Source organism: Asterias rubens, chromosome 21, assembly GCF_902459465.1.
Source record: "Asterias rubens chromosome 21, eAstRub1.3, whole genome shotgun sequence".
Taxonomy (NCBI): domain Eukaryota; kingdom Metazoa; phylum Echinodermata; class Asteroidea; order Forcipulatida; family Asteriidae; genus Asterias; species Asterias rubens.
In genome coordinates this window covers 8,540,140-8,561,254 of record NC_047082.1, presented here as the reverse complement: position 1 = coordinate 8,561,254, position 21,115 = coordinate 8,540,140, and the positions used below count along the sequence as shown (strand labels likewise).

At 35.4% G+C, this 21,115-nt stretch overlaps 1 long non-coding RNA gene across 1 annotated transcript; it reads left to right on the top strand.

The window, feature by feature from the left end:
* The first annotated feature begins 1,149 nt into the window (after window positions 1-1,149).
* Window positions 1,150-18,870, top strand: LOC117304290. Its single transcript, XR_004520581.1, has 3 exons — window positions 1,150-1,399; window positions 6,882-6,886; window positions 18,858-18,870. It is a non-coding gene; the product is annotated as an uncharacterized LOC117304290 (long non-coding RNA).
* The last annotated feature ends 2,245 nt before the right edge of the window (window positions 18,871-21,115 follow it).

Sequence of the window (21,115 nt, the reverse complement as noted above, 5' to 3'; positions counted from 1 at the left end):
CACCTCTTTCTTGTGCAATATTGTGTTTATCCTAGCTCCTACAAATTAATTTCTCCATGTATAAATTGTATTGTGTTTCGTATACTGAATGAGTATGTCACGAGATAACCGCGTGCCGTGGCGATTTTGTCTACTCTCAGAAAGCCCTCTGGCGGTTGAGTTTATCTATGGCGTGTGTTTTTAAACGTATTGTGTTTCACGGCCTTCAACATTTTCACCTGAATGCTTGGGTTCAGTTTTTTTTACGGGGAAAGCCGCGCTCCCTTTTCAAAATAATAAGAATTGTTTTTTTTAGAATCATTCCTCGTCCATACATGACACTGATTACAACATTTTTTTTTGCAGAATGGTGAAGAGTGATCGAGAAACCAAATAGGTAAACAGTTTTTTTATGTGACAGCACAGTTTTGTTATTTTAGTTATTTTAGATTTTGAAAGTACTTTGGAGTCGTGTGTTGTGAAGACTGTTAGGGTCGGGTCACTGAAAAGATTGAATAAACTCTTGAATGGCTTTTCATGTTCGTTTCAACAAACGACTTGAAAAATTTCATGTGTTGTTTTTCAAAAGAAATGTTTAAAATGTTTAAAATAATATACGTCAGGTTGAAGCAGCGACCATTGAAATTAGTACTTACAACTATTTTTACTATTTTTGAGATTTGCCACTTAATAAATATTATTGTACTACAAGCAATAGCCGGCAATTTTATTTACTAACAAAAACGCCCTCGTACTGATAAAAATACAAATTTTGCAATGTTAAAATGGTTTTTATTCAGAAAATGTAATAAACGTTTGTCGGTCTGTCCGTTTCTATTGATTGTATATACTGAATACTGATTTACCTTGTTATTCGTTTGTTTATTTATTTATTTGCTCATTTTTTATACTCGTGCATTATACCTATTATTTATTTATTTACTTATCTATTTATTTCTCCATGATGTTTTTTTTCATCCATCACGGAAATAACCTCCCATGTTGATAATTAAAGGCAGTGGACACTATTGGTAATTATTACCACATACGACACAGAAACACTTTGGTTTGATCAACAGAGTGGCCTGAGCAGCCTTTTATTTGTTTATGCTGCAATGAGCTAAGCCATAACAAAATGCTTGTATTTTATAGAACTAAACCATTCGAAAATTGATGACTGAAAAATTGTCAACTCAACTCAAAGGCTGCTCAGACAAAAGTGATCAAGCCAGCACAGACCGGCTATCAAGGAATGCAAGGCACCGTCCAAGGGGGTCAATTGGCCGAAAGGCGAGGCAATAAACCAAATGCCCGGTCCAGACTGGTGACAGATTGAGCACACAGGTCCCGCGACAAGCCCGCCTGACTGTCTAGCGGTAATAAAATATTTGAAGCACAAAGTTTTGGCCTCAAATTGATTGTCACAAACTAGCCTTCACAGTTGGTGTATCTCAACATATGCATAAAACAACAAACCTGTGAAAATTTGAGCTCAATCGGTCATCGAACTTGCGAGATAACAATGAAAGAAAGAAAAAAAAACCTTGTCACACGAAGTTGTGTGCGTTTAGATGGTTGATTTCAAGACCTCAAGTTCTAAATATGAGGTCTCGAAATCAAATTCGTGGAAAATTTCTTCTTTCTCGAAAACTATGGCACTTCAGAGGGAGCCGTTTCTCACAATGTTTTATACCACCAGCCTCTCCCCATTACTTGTCACCTAGAAAGGTTTTATGCTAATAAATATTTTGAGTAATTACCAATAGTGTCCGCTGCCTTTAAGTGGCTACATATTTTACAAGGACTGCGAGTTGAGCCCAGGGACTGATGAATACATCGTTAGGAATTTCGTCTTTCTGAATTTTACATCATGCCCGAGTAAGTGCCACGTCATTGCGAAGGGCATGGGATGGCACTTCCCATAATTACTAATTAATTGAATGAAAATGGCGCCCTGTCTGCCTCTCCCGCCCTTCTCTGTCTCTCTCTCTGATTCTCCCACGCCTTTTGTATTATTCCCGCCTTTTCCTCAAGGTGCGTCTCCAAATAAGGTCACGCGATTGGTCACGTGACACGCACTCATTGACAATTCAAGTCGTGTGCGCAATCGCAGAGCGAGAAACGGTGAGTGTGTCGTGTACGCTTAAACCCGCCTCCCCTTACCTTAATAATTATCCATTTTGATTTTTTCTTTACACAGTCACTGTAGGTTTGCTGTAATTATTTGTAGTAGATCATTCCGTTCCAGAATGAAACAAATAAATTGTTCGTTTGGTTTTTAACTACACTCTAAAAACAGTGTTTTGAGTTTAAACACAATTTGTACCCACTTTTTAAGCACGTTTACAAAATGATGAACGTGATTATTATTTGGACACCAGCCTCAACATTCATACACGCACACTATTCTTAACATGTCTTAGGTTAAGCATGTAAAAAAAGTCGGTACAAAAAATTATGCTTAGGTTTGATTGGAAATTCTATAAAATGTTCTTACACTGTATTCACCTTCAAATTAACCATCTCTTAGGACTTGTGTATTAATAAAATACAATAACATCTTCTCGAACAACCCAAAGCGTCGTATAAGGAACATTACATAATTGGTTTTTGCTAAGAAAACAGTTGCTGGCAGTGTAAGAACTTTATGTAATATACCTCATACATAAACTGACAAACCTGTAGAAGTTTGAGATCGATCTGCCTTCTGGGTCATGAGGAAATAGTTAACAATCGATTTGCATAACACCGATGAAAAAAAAACTTGAATAAAACGCGCACTGAGCGCTAGCGATAAACTCCAAACGCGAAATTTAAATATTTATTTCTCATGAAATAAGACATTTCAGACAGAAACATTTCAAGGATGATGTTTCATCATCATTAGACCGTGTAAGTTTTATGTAAATCTGTGATCATTACATTGTTTCCCTTTGCCAATTCTGTAATGTTCCTTTATAACATTCAGTTGGTTGAAATGACAATCCGTTTCCCCACGAAGTGTGATTTCTGCGCTCAGGACAGTGAGCAATTCTTATTTCCAGCTCTTAATTCATGTTTACACATATATCCCCCAAGGTGACTCTCTGTGATTTATTTCAGACTACCTCCTCGTCAGTTTGTAACTTAGCAACCAAATAAATCGTCATATTGTAATCTAGTAAACATATTTATCATGAAGAACCAACGACCATGAGGATTTGTAGTCCAATCATTTGGGGATCCGAGTTTAAATAACAGAGATACATCTTCATTCCTTTCCTCCCCGAAGTAATGTTTGTGAAAACACAATATGGCCGACAACGATCTAAAATACAATATTTTACACGCATGTTTGATTGTTGTGGTGTTGGGGTGTTTGTTCGTTGGGATGTTTGGGTTTGTTTGTTTGTTTGTTTGTTTGTTTGTTTGTTTGTTTGTTTGTTTGTTTGTTTGTTTGTTTGTTTGTTTGTTTGTTTGTTTGTTTGTTTGTTTGTTTGTTTGTTTGTTTGTTTGTTTGTTTGTTTGTTTGTTTGTTTGTTTGTTTGTTTGTTTGTTTGTTTGTTTGTTTGTTTGTTTGTTTGTTTGTTTGTTTGTTTGTTTGTTAGTCTATTATGGTGTTTTGATCCGAGCTTCATTCAAACACTGGACTACAAGTTGAAAAAAAAACATCAAATTGTCGGCTTGTACAAAAATAAACCACTACGTTCGAATGACACCTAGCTGGTTCTTGATGTGATTTAAATAGGGTTTTATAAGCCACAGATTACAATACAATGCCTTCAGCATTCACAACTCACGCGAGAGGTAAACCCTACGTGGTTTCAAAACACCGCCTTTGATTTCACGAAATCCCGTCTGTAATTAATGAATAACTTATAACAGAACACATCATTGCTTTCAAATCGATCGTCAAAATATTAATGATCCGTGAAGACATTATAACGTGTGATGATTGTTATTTAAATACATCGCGTGGGGGATGAGCCAACGTGGGGATAAGGTTGATTCACCCCCGGGGTGGTGACATTCAGCGCATGAGTGGTTGACGCTTGAGGGCGCCCTTTTTGCTCGCAAAATATTGCAGAAATCACAGATACTAAAAACGAATAAGGAAATAAATACAAAATGTTATAATATAGTAGAAATGACATGTACATTTTTAGTCATTCGAAAATTAACTATAACACAACTGTTTTAAATACCGTGTGTAGGCCTATACACTTTCTTTTGTTCGGGGCCCCAGTAGCTTGTTCAATAAACCCACTCGACAATACATTTTAGCCGGTTTTTTTTATTCACCTTTTATTACCAATAAATCTGACTTCAGTTTCTTTCATTATTGCCTTTTTATTATTGCAAGCCACCGCCATTGCCCCCAAACCATTAATAGCCGGCTCTTATTGCTGTTTTAAAGCACTGTTCACTGTGCAGTATATTATTATCAACACAGGCTCTATTATAGGACAGTTTAGATTACAATGTAGGGACAGTTTAATGTCCACAGATTTAAACTTACACAGTTTGAAGATTATGATAGTAGAAAGCTTCCCTTGAAATTTTACTTACTGAGGTGCTGTAGTTTTTGAGAAATGAGTAAAAGTAATAATTTTCGTCTCAGTTTTAGCATGTAAAAACGTATTAACCAGTTATGCTATGGTTTTGGTATAATATCATAAGTGGTTAAGGGGATTTTACATGCTAAAATAATTTTGGTCTTATGTGACCAAATTTATTTTGTGACTTGTTTTACACATTTCTCAAAAACTACACAACCTTAGTTAGTAATATTTGAAGGGAAGCTTTCCGCTACCATTATCTGCAAACCCTGTAAGTTTAATGTAAATCTGTGGACATTTTGAAAAGTACCCGAATCCTTTAAAACAAATAAAAAAAACGCTAGATTTTAAGACTTTATGATAGTTGTAATAAAAACTATAACATCCGTAGCACTGAATACGATCTGACCGTTGAATGGTTTGGGTACTTTTCGTAGGACACAAAACACAATATCCACAGATTTACTTTACACGGTTTGAATGTAATGATGGTGAGAAAGCTTCCATTAAAATAATTAGCTGCTGAGGTCCTGTAGTTTTCGGAAATAAATGTAAAATAAAATTTCACGAACATAATGTTTGTCTCACTAAAAAAATAATTTAAGCATGTAGAAACTTATTTAATCATGTGTAACGGATTTTGACGCGACTCTCCTGAAAATACTGCTCTGTGATTTTCACCTTTTTTCCTCAAAAACGTGATGACTAATCAAGCTGAAACTTCTACAGATAAACTATATTACACACATCTTCATAAGTTTACAGTGAGCAGGATTCACAAGCCAAAAACTTGATCTACAAAAAGGTATCAAAATGTCCATCACAACGAAAGCTGCAACGAAAAGCTTCACCAGCTAATGCCCACTCTCTATCCTGATGACGTCATTCGGTTCATTCCCAGGGGGTGCTCCCCCATATAGAACAAGTGACGTAAAGGAGTGCTGGTTTTTGTGTGGTTGAGTGATGAATGAAATTCATGAGAACCTCTCTTTAACACGTCGGTATACGTCCGTAGTCCTTGTGTATTTTGTACAATGATCTCAGTATATACTTCCCTTTTGGTTTGTGTCAGGGTAGTTTTGTCGTCCTCCCACTCGAGTTTTTATAAGACGTCGTCTTATTTCTGACACTTACCCCTCATATAATATTTTACTTGCAGATGTAAAAAATAGTAATTAAACATATGTATTCGTTTTCTCAATGAGAAACCGAAACCAACTTAATTTCAATTTACCAAATGAAAATAGATCTGCATTAGGCGTTCTCATTATTCAAGTTTAAGTTAATTTTGTTCAAATGGTTTGCTAGTATTATGGTTGGACACAATCACAGTGTCCACAGATTTACGTTAAACTGACACAGCTTAAAGATAATGATGGTAGAATAGAAATCTTCCATTTAAATAATATAACGTGCTGAGGTGCTGTAGTTTTTGAGAATCTAGTGGTACTATTGAGTCACGATTTCTTTAGCATGGATACGACGTATTTACCCAATGTTGGTGAAATAACTGGCTGGTAATTCGTCTCTATGAAGCAATTATGAAAATGGGCTACTGGTGAAAATTGTTGAACGGTGTCTTGCAAATGACTTTAATAAACCGTTTAAGAAACATTATAATACCTTTGCTGGATCCTGATGACAAATCTCTCCAATTAGAAAGATTCAACATTCAAACAAAAATCAATCGTCTTACTTATAAATACTTTCCATTTTTTTTTTATACAAGGCATCCCACCCAACAAGTGTTTGCTTTGTAATGGGCCATGCCTACATACAGTTTCAGTTTTGGAAAATAATTTTTTATTTTTCATTTGTAAAGGCCCTATGTTTGTATGGAAATAAAATTTCTGATTGATTTGATTTGATTTGATTTGATTTGATTTGAAAGAAAAAAAAACATATTTTCACGCTAACTGATTTCAACAATTATGTATGCAGTTAATTAAACCATAAAAAATGATCACAACTATTTTGTAATAAACTTCAAAGACTGATTACATGAATGAGATTCTTTCCAAAAATAAAGGTATAGACAATCTCACATAGCTATTTTATGATTTCTCACACGTTTTCCATCGCTCTCCAAAACGGAAGAAGAAAACACACCCCATACAAAAATTGACATCCCCTTAAACAATCTAGAAAAAAACCTCTCACACTTTCCCCTTCGAGCGTCTGCCATTTTAATTGTTCATTTCACAGTTAATTTATTCCCTCAATCCCTCACTGCCATTTTACGGAAGGGTGTCGAATTCTGATGACGTAGATGCGAGCTAGTATGCTTTATTTATTATGGGTAACTCGATCTTCAAGAAAGGAAGGGAAAAAAAGATGCGTAAGGAATTGTGGCAAAATCTTAAGAGTGGGTTCGACACTTGACGGAAAAGTGCAGTTATTCTGTTGTTGTGGGGGTCAAATAATGTGCTTTTAATATAAGGACGAGGCCAATGATGTAAGGTTTAAGTGATAGGAGAGGGCGACTCGACTTAAATGCACTGAATAATGGACATGCTTGGTACGTCAAACACCAGTATTCTCTCTTGGTGTGTCTCAACATAATGCTTTAAAGCCATCGGACACTCTTGTTTCCGCACGTTTTGCCGTGTCATGACATGTGTTTAAAATAAATCCGTAATTCTCGCTATCGAGAATTGATATTGTTTTAATGGTTTCTCAAAAAGTAAAGCATTTCATGGAATAATATTTCAAGGGAAGTCTTTCACCATTACCAGACGTATACCTTCTTCCCTTTAAAATAAATGTTTTTTTTTTTTAATGCAAACTTACCTTTTTGATGATTCTTAGGACTACTTGATAATTTGATCTGACAGCTCACGTGGTATAAATTCACGAGCGTTCCCTTTCAATAATCCCACTCTATTCTTTTTTTTTAATCAAATCTCCACTCTTGAGAGAAATCATTCACAAACGTCCCAAACGTGAACACTCTAAGAATAATTATTCCCATCTCAAATGACAATCAGAACAACCACTTATCAGGAAATAAAATGATTATATTGTGTTTGTTTGTCATTGTTATTTATTTGACCAACATAGGCCCTAGAAACGTATATTTAAGTAAAACAAGAAGACAAATGAAAGAAGAAATAAACAATTAAAAAGTGTAACACTGAAGTTCTCCAAAAAAATTTCGCCTAGAATGATAGTCGATAGTTTTTGTTTTTTTCAGTGGAAAGTTGAAGTAGATTGTTGTTTTCACCGAATTTTACATCATTTTAATTTCTTGGTTTCTTTGGCTGTTTATTTCAAACAAGAGGATGTGAATGGATTTGAGTATAATATTGTAGCATACAGGGTGAGTGTATTTCCCCTTTAGTTTTACAGTGGGTTGGTGCTCAAATTATAATGACATGGAATTATGAGATTATGAGGTAAGACTCGATCACGTTGAATGTGCAGACAAACACTGTGAGTGTGAACTCATTATTCATGTGTGGTGCCAGGTGTGCGTGTGTGGGGGAGGGGGTCAGTCAAGGGGGTGGGGGTTACCACATTGCGGGGTGTGACTGTGTTCTCGTTGTATGTATTTGAAATTTGAATTTTATTAAAGTTGACAAACTTCATGACCAAAGGTCAAATTACAGAGTCATTATACCATAGCTACAAATGCATTACAAATGACATAATAAAGTGTCATGTGCACATGGTGTAACCATGGAAACAAATAATGTATTGATACCTCACCATGGAATGCCTCAGAATCCCGTACTGCCATTTTTTGTTAGTTACAAAAATGACAATGAAATTTACAGGAAACCAGTTCCAGCCAATCTACAAGAAGGAAAGAGATTCACAGTTTTAAATGTTCACATTTTGTTCCTATGATATTCGTTTGCCTTCAAGTTGTGATAAGGCCTTTTAACACTGTATAATTTAAAGAAACAATAATTTGACATATTCATTTCACAATAATGGCGCCATAAAAGATCCTATTTTGCAGTAATTATTTTGCAGACTATCTTTTAATAGCTTCACGTTGTGAATCGGTGCTGGAACTCCACGGTCTCTATGCATCGCGTGATCTTCAAATAAAGGCGCGAACGAGCAGGCGTTAACATGTAAACTGATCCTGTCTGTAATAAAAACACAGCACCGTAGTCGTAAGTCAAGCCGTCTATAACCAACATCTTGCAAGGACAGCTGCATATCAGGTTGTTATCCTCCACAGTTTTAAAAAGAAAATCAAGACATTTTTGAGTAGTTAACAAGAAACTCGCCTTGAGTAGACTGTGGGCAAGTCTCGCGCGTGTTTGAGCATTAGGGCCGAGAGAGAAGTTGCGAGATTTTGTCCCACCAGATGTTAAAGCAATGTATTATGATTTAATAATAACCACTATTTCAATAATAAACATATAAACAGTAAATAACAAGCATTGAAAAGAAGCCTAAACGTACTTTGAATACTATGTTTAAGACCGACATTTCAAATGAATAGTTTAAAATCTGCCGTCTATAAGATAACAATATTGTTTATGAACAATATTGAAGATTTCCATTTTCGCTTCTTCTTGCATGTTATCATTTCCCACAGCCCTGGGGATAATTTTATGTTTCATTCCATCCCTATTGAAAACGCACTTGACGTTCAGCCGAGGTTGCACTGAAAAACCGTCGCACTCAACCTTACACAATACACAATTGTCGTGGTTTTGTTAGCGTGTTCATTGAAAACCCCTCACTCGGACAGCGATTTGCTGTTTAATGTAATAACACCATCTCCCTACTCTTCGATTTCTCCATCAATTTGGGAACAATGCATGGCCGTGACTTGTAATGGTTTATTTATAAAATGTTTTTTGGGGTTTGTGAGAATAATTTCTTAGGATGGTGGCTGTTATTATAAATATTTCTGTTTCTTCAAAGGTAGCAAATCACAATGGTATAAGGTCACCCGGGGTGAAGGTTTGTCTAATGGACGTACAGAATAGACTTATGATAAGTTGTAGTGCATTTTAAAGGGTCTGGGTACTTGTTGTAACACGAAACACAATTACATTCAACTTACACACTTTGAAGATAATGAAAATAGAAAGCTTCCCTTAAAATACCATTTGCTGAGGTGCTGTAGTTTTGAGAAATGAAGTAAATCAATGTCATGCATAATACCATAGCTGGTTAAAACGTTGTACATGCTAGAATATTTTTTGCTGAGACAACAATTTATTTCTCAAAAACTGCAGCACCTATAACACATTTTCTTTTCTCGGGATGCGAGAGACTTCTCTTCTACCTAAAATCCAATAAATGTCACAAATGAGTCCACTTTTTTTCTGGTCTGTACCCCCCCCCTTCTCTATCCCAACCTCACTGAACGGAAGCAGTTTTACCCCTATTATTGATCTAAGGCTGTTGAGCGATTGTAGCTGCGTTGAAATTGAATTAAGAAGACGCCTGGTCTGTGCGTACTTAGTCTTGGTTCGTCCTGTAAACTTACCACAAGTCGATTAAAACAATGTTGATGCGGTCGACACTGGTCGTCGTCAGAAAAAAAAATGCGATTTAGCTTTCTGTTTAGTCAATGCTTCCATGGTTGGTTCAGCTATTTCCAATGAATCGACTATTAATCGATTAAAACAATGTTGATGCGCTCGACAATGGTTGTCAGAGAAAAAAAATGATTTAGCTTCCTGTTTAGTCAATGCTTCCATGGTTGGTTCAGCTACTTCCAATGAATCGATTATTAATCGATTGTAACAATGTTGATTGTCGACTGTGTCTTTCACCAAAAACTGATGTAAAAAATTATCGTATAGGGAAATTATTACTAAAGCAAACTTGAGGCACAACTTTCTGATGTTTTGGTTCATTCTTTGTTCGGGTATTTCCAATGAATTGATTACTAATCGATTACAACAATATGTTGTGGTCGACTGTGTCTTTCACTTTCACCAAAGTCGATTTGAAAACTATCAGTGGAGACATCTTTACAAAAACAAACAATACAATAAACATTTATTGTCCCTACATGGGAATTTCCTTTTGCCGTTTTTGGTTAAGATAAAAAAAAACCACCAATACATTAAAAAATACCATCGTTACAAAGGGGTTAAATGGTGCATAGGCTTAATAAAAAGTTAAAGGCAGTGCACATTATTGGTAATTGTCAAAGACTAGCCTTCTCAATTGGTGTATCTCAACGTAGGCATAAAATAACAAGCCTGTGAAAATTTGAGCTCAATCGGTTATCGAATTTGCGAGATAAAACAATGAAAGAAAAAACACCCTTGTCACAGGAAGTTGTGTGCGTTTAGATGGTTGATTTCGAGACCTCAAGTTCTAAATATGAGGTCTCGAAATCAAATTCGTGAAAAATTACTTCTTTCTCGAACACTATGACACTTCAGAGGGAGCCGTTTCTCACAATGTTTTATACCATCAACCTCTCCCCATTACTCGTCACCAAGAAAGGTTTTATGTTAATAATTATTTTGAGTAACTACCATTAGTGTACACTGCCTTTAAAAAGTGAACCATAGACAGACTGATATAACTTGGGGCAAATAATGTTTGGTTATACAATAATGTAAGTATTACTCACACCCTGTGACATTATCTATCCTTACCATGGGTCATCGATTGCTGACAAATTATCTCTTAGTTTTTCGGACGAAATCTTTCCTGGTGATCGTGTTAGTCCAAACAAGATTTCATATCTCCTGATTTTGTTTTTCGCAACAGAAAGTACCTAATCGGTCGAACTTAAATTGCAGTTTTTATTTCACTTCCTCGGTTTCTAATTTTTCATTTTCTTTAACATAAAAACGACAATGAAATCGGGCATGGAAAATTGAAGTTCCCCCACCCAGTGATAATGATCGGTGTTCACACGGTCTACTCTGCTACGTGTGTCGGCACGAAGTTCACTAAGACCGATCGGACACATTATCCTACACGAGTAAAAACAAACTCCCGCGCTTTCCTAATTTTGGCGCGAAACATGTCGGCGCGGGGAGAGCGCGAAAAGTGACCGCCTCTAGGTCTATTTTTTTTTCAATGATGTTTCCCGCGTGTTTTTTATTTTATTTTATTTTTTTATCTGATTGTTGTATGGTTATTTGGAAAATGAATTGTATTAGAATTGTGGTCACTGGGTATGAAATAAGATATCTTTATGTTCATCTAAACATACTTAGCTAATGATGTCATTTCCCCGTTGTGAGGTTGTGTCAAGCTTGAGTACCCGCATTCTGAGTGTCTTCCTTCCCAACACAAGAGGGCGGAATAGGAGTGACGGGCCTGATATTAAAACAACAACCACCCTTTAACAATAAACACACTGGATGTGTTTTTAATTGTGGTTATAGTTTTGCTATTTTCGGAGGTTTAACGGATCAAGAAATTGCTTTAATTGTGTACGCAATTTAAAACATACCATGAACTTATGTTACTTTATGAAACAAACCCCACAAATTAACCTTTAACTTGAATACTAGCCAACTACCTTTCTGGATAATTGAGACATTTTTGTCCATACTCACGGATGGAAAGACACAAGTTTTCGTATACAAACATCATATAAATTTTCTAATAACTTTTCCAATCAACTTTCCATTGATTTATTACTAACTGACTCAAGGATTTTAAGTAAATTTGAAAGAGAAGGAAAACTGACTGGTTAAATTTTTTTTTTTTTTTCTGAAATAAATTGCCTTTAACTCAGAACTGTGCGAGATTTTTTTTTTTAAATCGAATTATTGATATTATGCAAAACATTATTTAAAATAAGAGCAAATTATCAGACTCTGACATCTTAAATGCTGTTTTTGAAAGAACAGTGCAGGAATTATTTCTAAAAATATGTTCAGATATGAATTAAACCATTTAGCCTTAAAGGCTTCTCTCGGTGAAAAATGCAAGTTCTTTGTCCTCTCCCATAATGAGACGTACAATCATATTCAACACAATAATAAAAAAACGTCCCTTATACGTTCTTTGAAAATAACATCATCTTACAAAAGTTCATCCTTCGAAGCTTGATGACGTAGGTTAGCTCATGAATATTCATTAGTCATAGAAATCTAAACAACAGGGATTGTCTGAGTTGCTATTTTTAGACCGGATTGTGTTTGAAATTACGGGTTCAAACATTGTTGTATCGTTGAGTTTGAGATTAAAAGTCACACCTTCAACTTTGATATGCAATTATCTTACAGACATTTTACACGAACTGTAGGCATATGTCTATTTATAGCGTTTCGTATTATTAATGGTATATCTATTTCAGATGCCTAATTTGACTTCATTGGGTAAGTCTATAGCGCAGTTTAGTTAAGATGTTTTTTAAAGAATAACTCGTAAATTTTTACTTATATATCTAGATCATATTTTGATCATCGTAATACAATAGTTGTAGTAAAATAATAATATGTGAAATATATAATATTCACAGTTATTCCAGAATACTTTATTGATGATATAAGCAAACAATCATGGATGCTTTAAGTGCCATCATATTTGATAAAGCTGATTAAAATCATGAAATTTCAAAGCTGGATAATATTATCCTTTTCTATGTAAAAATATATTCACTAGTAATCAAGAATACCTTTGCTTATTTAATGTTATAGCTAATGTAGTATAATGTATAATTATAATGCCATCGTATTTTTGCAGCTGAAAAAAATCATGATTAAAAAACAAAACAATTACATCAACAAAACAAATATAGCAATTCTTAACTAGAAAATACTATCCCAATTTGTTCACTATTATTCCATAGTTATGTTTTTGCTATAGATCGTAGTGTACACTCATGGATGCTTATAATGCCATCCTACTTAATGCAGCTGAGTAAAACCACGATTATAAAACAATACACATAAATATAAGAATTTACTAATACTATCCCTTTTTATATATTCACTATTATTCCCGAATACTTTTGCTACAGATAGTATTATAGAGTCATGGATGCTTATAATGCGATGCTATTTTATGCAGCTGAATAAAATATAAAATCATGATTCTAAAATAATACAAGTACAGTAACAATACAAATACAGCAATTGAAAAATACTATCCTTTTTTATATTATTATTCACTATTGTTCCAGAATACTTTTCCTACAAATAGTAATGTACACTCATGGATGCTAACAATGCCATGCTATTTTATGCAGCTGAAAACAATATAAAATCATGATTCTAAAATAATACAAATACAACAATACAAATATTATAGAAATTTACTAATACTATCCTTTTTTATATATTCACTATTATTCCAGAATACTCTTGCTATAGATAGTATTATAGATAGAGTGGTGGATGCTTATAATGCCATGCTATTTTATGCAGCCGAATCCCCAAGGGAATTCCTACAGTCAAGATGGTACATACTCTTAGCATTATGTGAAAACGTCTTCGGATGACTCACCGAGACCTAGCGCATAATCAGTGCTCACTCCTTACACTAGTCAATATTGGTTCTTCCTTTTCCTTCTTATTCTTATGCCCTTTTCTCCTTTGTGTGTCTTGGTATTCTCATATGTTAAGATGGGATGTATAATTTTCTGCCATAAGCATGTAGCCTTGTGATTTTTTTTACTAATGAACACGAAGACAAACTAAGCATACAACATAAAGTGATTTTTTCTCGTTTTGTGTGTGTTTTGTGTTTTGATGCGACACTTGACCTAAATTTGATCTTCAATATTATAAACAAAAATTCACAAACCAAAAAGATAAATTATGTTGTGTATGTAACTAAATGCTCATTGGATTTGTATCTTTCTTCACTCATGTCGTACTGCTAGGATTAACGTTATTGATTTTGAAAATAAACAGACTGAAGTTGATTTAATTTAATTGATATGCAATAAATGCAAAACAAAACAGAACAACACAAACCATACAGATAGGATATGTTGTGTATGTAACTAAATGCTCATTGGATTTGTAATTTTCCTTCACACATGTTGTACTGCTAGAATTAACGTTAATAAAAAAAAAAAATAAAAAAAAAAAAACACAGACAATTGAATTAACTAAATTGATATGCATTTGAATACAATTTTATATTTGTTACTCTCCATAGAAAGCCAATAACTATCGTTTGGTACATCTTGTAGCATTACTTTCATCCTCGCATATGAGGAAAATCAGTCCTATATTATCCGTTCCTTTGATCAAACTCTTGGCCATCTTAGTTTTCTCTTTCTTCGTCATTCCATCACTATCGTCTTAAAGGTCACTCCTGGATTTCACATCAGGAAACCCGTCGCATGTTACATCTCAAAAACAAGCACTCAGCACGACGTATATATAAATGTATTGGAATTCTTATACGGTAAATATTTCTCGCGTAAATACACCATCTTCAATCGTCATAAATGTAATTGAAATTGTTTGTTTTTGACACAAGCTGCTTGACGAAACCATCAACATTAATTTAGTCAATTCCTTGGTTATTAAACCAACACAGACCTACAATTTAGAAATTATTTTGTACTGCAGGCTCTTAATTTTGGTATAGTGTGTGGAGAATTTAAAGCAAGATATCGGTTTTTCGACAATAATTATTTTAAACTATTTTTTAATTGACTGAATTTTACCGGAGGATAACCTCGTAAAAAGAAACACATTTTTAATATTATATCAAGTTCATGTTTAACCTCGTAAATTGTCTTTGTTTTTGTCGTTGTTGCTGCTGCTGTTGCTGTTTTTTGTTTTGTCAGTTGCTGTTTTTTTCTGCTGTTGTTGTTGTTGTTGTTGTTGTTGTTGTTGTTGTTGTTGTTGTTGTCGTCGTCATCGTTGTCGTCGTCATCGTTGTTGTTGTTGTTTTGTTCCACCCTCTCATCAATGTTTTAGGCAAGAGATCGGGTGGGGAGGGTGGGGGGTGCATCGTCAGAGCAAAGCATATTTACGTCACGAAGAGGGAGATACTTTAACAGCTTCGATCCAATTTCTCTCCCAAATAAACTTTGGCCGTTTTTTGCCCTCCCGTTCCCAACACGAGTTTAATCATGTCATTTAATGCTAAAGGCCGTCTAGCTAGCTCAGCGTTCATCTTCGCCTTCTGATCAACCCCTCCTTGTCTTTCACGACAGCCTGGATATCCAATCCATTGTCAACACCTCATCAACCTCATCTCATCAACCTCGTCACCAAATGATCCCATCGTTCCTAATCAGTATATCAATGATGATTGGAATGGAAAGGACGTTTACATCTCTCTGTCTCACAATAACCTCTCGTCCCTTAGAACTATACCTCTTTGCAGCTTCACGAACTTAATATAAAGGTGGACTATTATTATTACTACTTTGAAGAGTGTTTTTATTCCCAACAACTAGTTTACCATAAACACACCATAAAACAATTGTTAGACAATTTGTTATATTTTAAAGTATTCGGAAGTTGTTGATGTTTTTTCAGAGGTGGTAAACACGTTCAATAAGCGTGTTGATTTTCAAAATTTAATGGCAGTCAAAAAAAATCCATCGTGATTAGGGGACTTCAAATGCTATTCTGACATTAAAGCCATTGGACACTGTTGGTAACGGTATTGTAAAAGGCCAACACTTCGTGTATCACAACTTATATATTCAATTACAAACCTGTGAAAATTTAAGCTCAATCGGTCATCGGAGTCGGGAGAAAATAACAGGAAAACCCACCCTTGTTTCCGCACGTTTCGCCGTGTCAAAAAACGTTTAAAAACATCTGTTGTTTCCCCATTTGTTTATAGTCAGAATTATGAGTGTACGATACAACACGACAAGTGCATATCAGAGTTCAATAATTGTCTGAGAAGTGAATAATTTGATTTGAAACTTGGAGTACGCACACCACAGGTGTTTTCCTCGTTTCAGTTATTGTCTAAGTTTGTCACTTTTTCAAATTGCTTAAGTTCCTGCTATCCCCCTGAAAAGGTCAAATTGTTGTCTTCCCTTCACTCCCACCCTTTTATTATACAACTAATCTTTATTAAAAAATATTTTAATCCAACTTTTTCATTTCATTTTCTTCAGAGTTCCCAAAACTCTCAATTTTACACTTGTCAACCACTCCACCGCCTTTCCAATCTTATTAAAATATCCACCAACTGCCAACAGAGCCTCTTCAATCTATATCAGGGGGAAGGGGAACAACCTATTTCGTCTTCCATAAACTGAGGCAACCTTGATTGTACCATAGAGAAAGGACACCGTAATTTGTCCATCGTCCTCCCCGGTGCTTAAAGGCACTGGACACATTTGTTAATTGCCAAAGACCAGTATTCTCACTTGGTGTATCCCAACATATGTATAAAATAACAGTCCTGTGAAAAATTGGGATCAATTGGTCATCGAGTTTGCAAGATAATGAAAGAAAAAAACACCCTTGTTGCATTACTTTGTGTGCTTTCAGATGCATAGTATAAGGCTTCAGGCCTTTTATGATTAAGAGTGAGAAACAACCTCTTTCTCAAAATCTACGTTACCTCAGAAGGAGCCGTTTCTCACAATGTTTAGTTTTAACAACAGCTCTCCATTGCTCATTACCAAATAAGTTGTTATGCTAACAATTATTTCGAGTAATTACCAATAGTGTCCTGTGCCTTTAAGAGTGAATGACCCCCATCCAGAACCCACCCCCTTACCGTCCCCCAACCATCTTCAATCATACCCGTACCCAGCTATCCCCGCAGATAATCGTCACCGATCCAATTTCACTAGGTCCAAATTATTACAACGGTCTTGTATAATTAGTCCGTCACCAGCAGGTGCCCGGGCCGTGGATTCGTGCGAAGGGACATGTCTGTAACACAACAGTCCACTCTGAACGTGAGAACAAAATTCAACCCCTTTCACATGAGATCAATTTAGCAAGGGTCCCTTGCTTAATTTTAGCAATGTTTTTGCAAGAGACAATAATTTGCAAAAGAACTTGGACAGCAGAACACATTGTGGTCCTTTCACACGAGGTATATATTTTTCAAATGCTACAACCATGCTACAATTTAGCAAGGATCCTTTGCTAAATTTCTCTCGTGTGAAAGGGGATTTATAACCCTCCCCAAATAAAAAAGGAAGCAATTATCATCTACCCATTTCATTCACTGCAGGTATAACAATTGTGTGGTTGGCGAATTTACATATACTATTTAAAGAAAGAGGCAATTATGATGTACCTATAATACTCATTGCAAACACTGCATGGTATATTTACATTCATCTGGTTGGCAAATTACATATACTCTTACTATTAAACAAGAGGTAATTATTATATGTCTTATGTGCCTCTTACATTTATCGTATATTTAGAGTCATGTGGTTGCGATTTACATACTCTAAACACCCCAAGAAGCAATTGCCATACCCATTGCATTCACTGCATGTTATATTTACAGTCGTGTCTTGTGGCGATTCCATCGGAAATAGCTTATTAAATGACTTTTTAATTTGCGAATAAATAACAGGGAATAGGAACAGGGGAAATCACCTGAGGGGACATTAGGGACTGCATTGTTGTATCATCAAATGTAGTTTAGTTTACTAACATATTGACGTGGTTGCGGCCCCTAATAGTATACTAAACTACATTCGATTTAGGGGCCGCACGGACGTGTGAATGTGGTGCATCTTATATATCTATATGTCGTTTTCTTCAGCTGAGGTCTCGAAGTCAATTCAAATATTTTAGTGAGAAATTACTTCTTTCTCAAAAACTACGTTACTTCAGAGGGAGCCGTTCCTGACAATCAACATACTACCCTTGTTCCCCACATCTTTACGTGCAGCTTTAGATTATACCTTTTAAGGCAGTGAACACTATTGGTAATTGTCAAAGACCAGTCTTTTAACCTCGTGTATCTCACCATATGCATAAAATAACAAACCTGTGAAAATTTGACCTCAATTGGCCATCAAAGTTGGGAGATAATAATGAAATAAAAAAACACTCTTGTTACACGGAGTTGTGCGCTTTCAGATGCAAATCTGAGGTCTCGAAATCAAATTCGTTGAAAATTACTTCTTTCTCGAAAACTATGGCACTTCAGAGGGAGCCGTTTCTCACAATGTTTTATACCATCAACCTCTCCCCATTACTCGTCACAAAGAAAGGAATTATGGCAATAATTATTTAGAGTAATTACCAATAGTATCCACTGCCTTTAAAATGTTGTTTGTACAGAGTTGTGTTTATCAGACCAAATCGACATCGGAATCAACCAAGCATGTCGCGCCGAAGAACACGTTTAAGCAATCTATAATTTAAGTACATCCAACAGTAATAAACTGCAAAAAACAGATAATAAAGGAGCCATCGCTAAAGTTATAATTTTGACTATTTAAATAATAGTTATAAAGGTTGTAATATAACATTAGTTTAGAGATTCTGTCTCAGGTATGGAGAAATATCATACAGTACAGTAAATTATGGGTCACTTATAAAAGCCACTTCTAATTACCACTTAATAATAAACGGCATTTAAAATACGCTCTACTTAGAAAACTAAGTCACAGCGCTTACAAAAATATTTAGTACAGGAAAATAAATAAATAACTTGCCCTGTTTTAAACATCAAATGCCTTTCGCATAGAGATTTCAGAAACGTTGACACTAGATGTTTTCATGAACTTTGTGAAAACTAAATAATTGCAGATATTGTTGTCACACTTCTTAAAACAATGCCACATCTTCCCCTTTTCCAATCTCTCTTTGGCCAACGACCAACAAAATAAAATATTCCTGGAAATTTGAGAAACTGATGTCAAGAGGTTTCTGAACAGTTCATACGCGACGTTTTCATGAACTTATTGAAAACCAACCGCCGATTTAAATTAACGTGGCCCACTTCTAAAATCAATGCCCATCTTCCCCTTTTCCAATCTCTCTTTGGCCAACGGCTAACAAAATATTCCTTGACATTTTGAGAAACTGATATCAAAGTACTGACATTCACCCAGGTTCCTTTTTCATACAATAATGGCATTTATAAAATACTCTCGTACCCATAACGTTTCCAAGCACTGCAAACAAAGAGCTGATTGACCAAAAAATAAAAGCAAAAAATGGCAATCGCGAAGATGAAGCTCCCTTTTTATTTGCTTTTGATTTCCGTCTTCAAACGCCCACATTCGAGACTAAAATTGTTAAATTGATACACATGGGTACATATAAAGCACTTAAGATAAAGGTAGCCCCTGGACACCGGGTAGACTAAATAACAAACATAATCGAATTGTGGATGAATAATACTACGAAGGTGTGGAGGCAAATACACGCTAATACCACAGCGCTTGGAAATGCACTCTGATAGAGCCCCATCTAGGGACGAGAATTAATTTGCATTATGCATGAGTTGCCCATCTTAAGTCTTATTCCCTGAGTGTTAGACAATGCTTACGCGTGCATGCTCAATTTGGTACACAGACTATTTTATACCTTATGGGTTTAAAAAGCCATGCATTCAATTGCTATTATGAAGATGATTGAAAATAGATGCATGATTTCTCTTTGATAGGCGAAACCACTTTTGTGTACCATTCGAGTTTTTGATTGGCTGGTGATGCACGCGTTCTATTGGACGTAAACGCTGCTTCTCCGTCATGTTTGCTGCATACTATTAACATAGTAGACCAAATTATTTGCTCATTGCAAACCCATTAACTAATCCTTTTTTACATGTTTACAAAAAAACAAAGAGCCTGGACTTCCTGCAGGCACGATTTGTACACAGCCAAATGGAAGAAACAAAATCAAATCTTATATTTTAAGAAGATCGCACTGTCCGAATGTTACCGACTTTGATATGAGAAGACAGGCGGCATATCTCAAAACATGTACAGTTGTTATTGTTATAACTCTTAAATTGATGTGGAAATCAAGAAACACGGTGAACTTGTTTTCCATATTACCAGTGAAGTATCTTGCCTGCCAACAAGACCAAGGAATTTACAAGGTCACTCTTCTAGTCGCTAACAAAGGTTGGTTTGTACATCGGATACCATTTTTTTAATTTTTTTTTATACCATTTCAAATGGTACACTAGATGTAATATTATTTTTTGAAGTTGCAGACACAAATAGTCGGTATTCTAACCAATTAACCGGCAAGCCCCTTTAATGTAAATGTGAACCGAAAATGTACTTACATCATCCTGTATATTTATTCTATATTTACATATCAAGTTACACTGTATTCGCTTTCACTTAATTACTTGTCACCTATAATCAAATTCTTGAGTGCGCAGACGCACTCTGATACAGTGAAGCTCATGTAATGACAAACTGACCCAGGCTGATCACAATCAGGGCAGTGTCCCCTTCCCTGAACCCCCCCCCCCCTATCCCCATGGACTTTGAGATCCTCCTATTGACGTCATAATAGCCTCATCACTGAGAAAAAATTCGAAGGTGACGTAGAGATAAAGAGGACAGAGCACCCTGGTTCGAGATGTCTTTAAAGACATTGGACATCTTGTAGAAATTGTCAAAGAACGGCATCTCATCATGTACCCCAACTTATGCATAACATCCCTTAATCTGTAAACATTTCGGACTCAGTTGGTCATCAAAGTTTTAAGAGAATAATCAAGGAAAAACACCCTTGTCGCACAGATTTTGTGTGCTTTCAGATGTCTAAGAA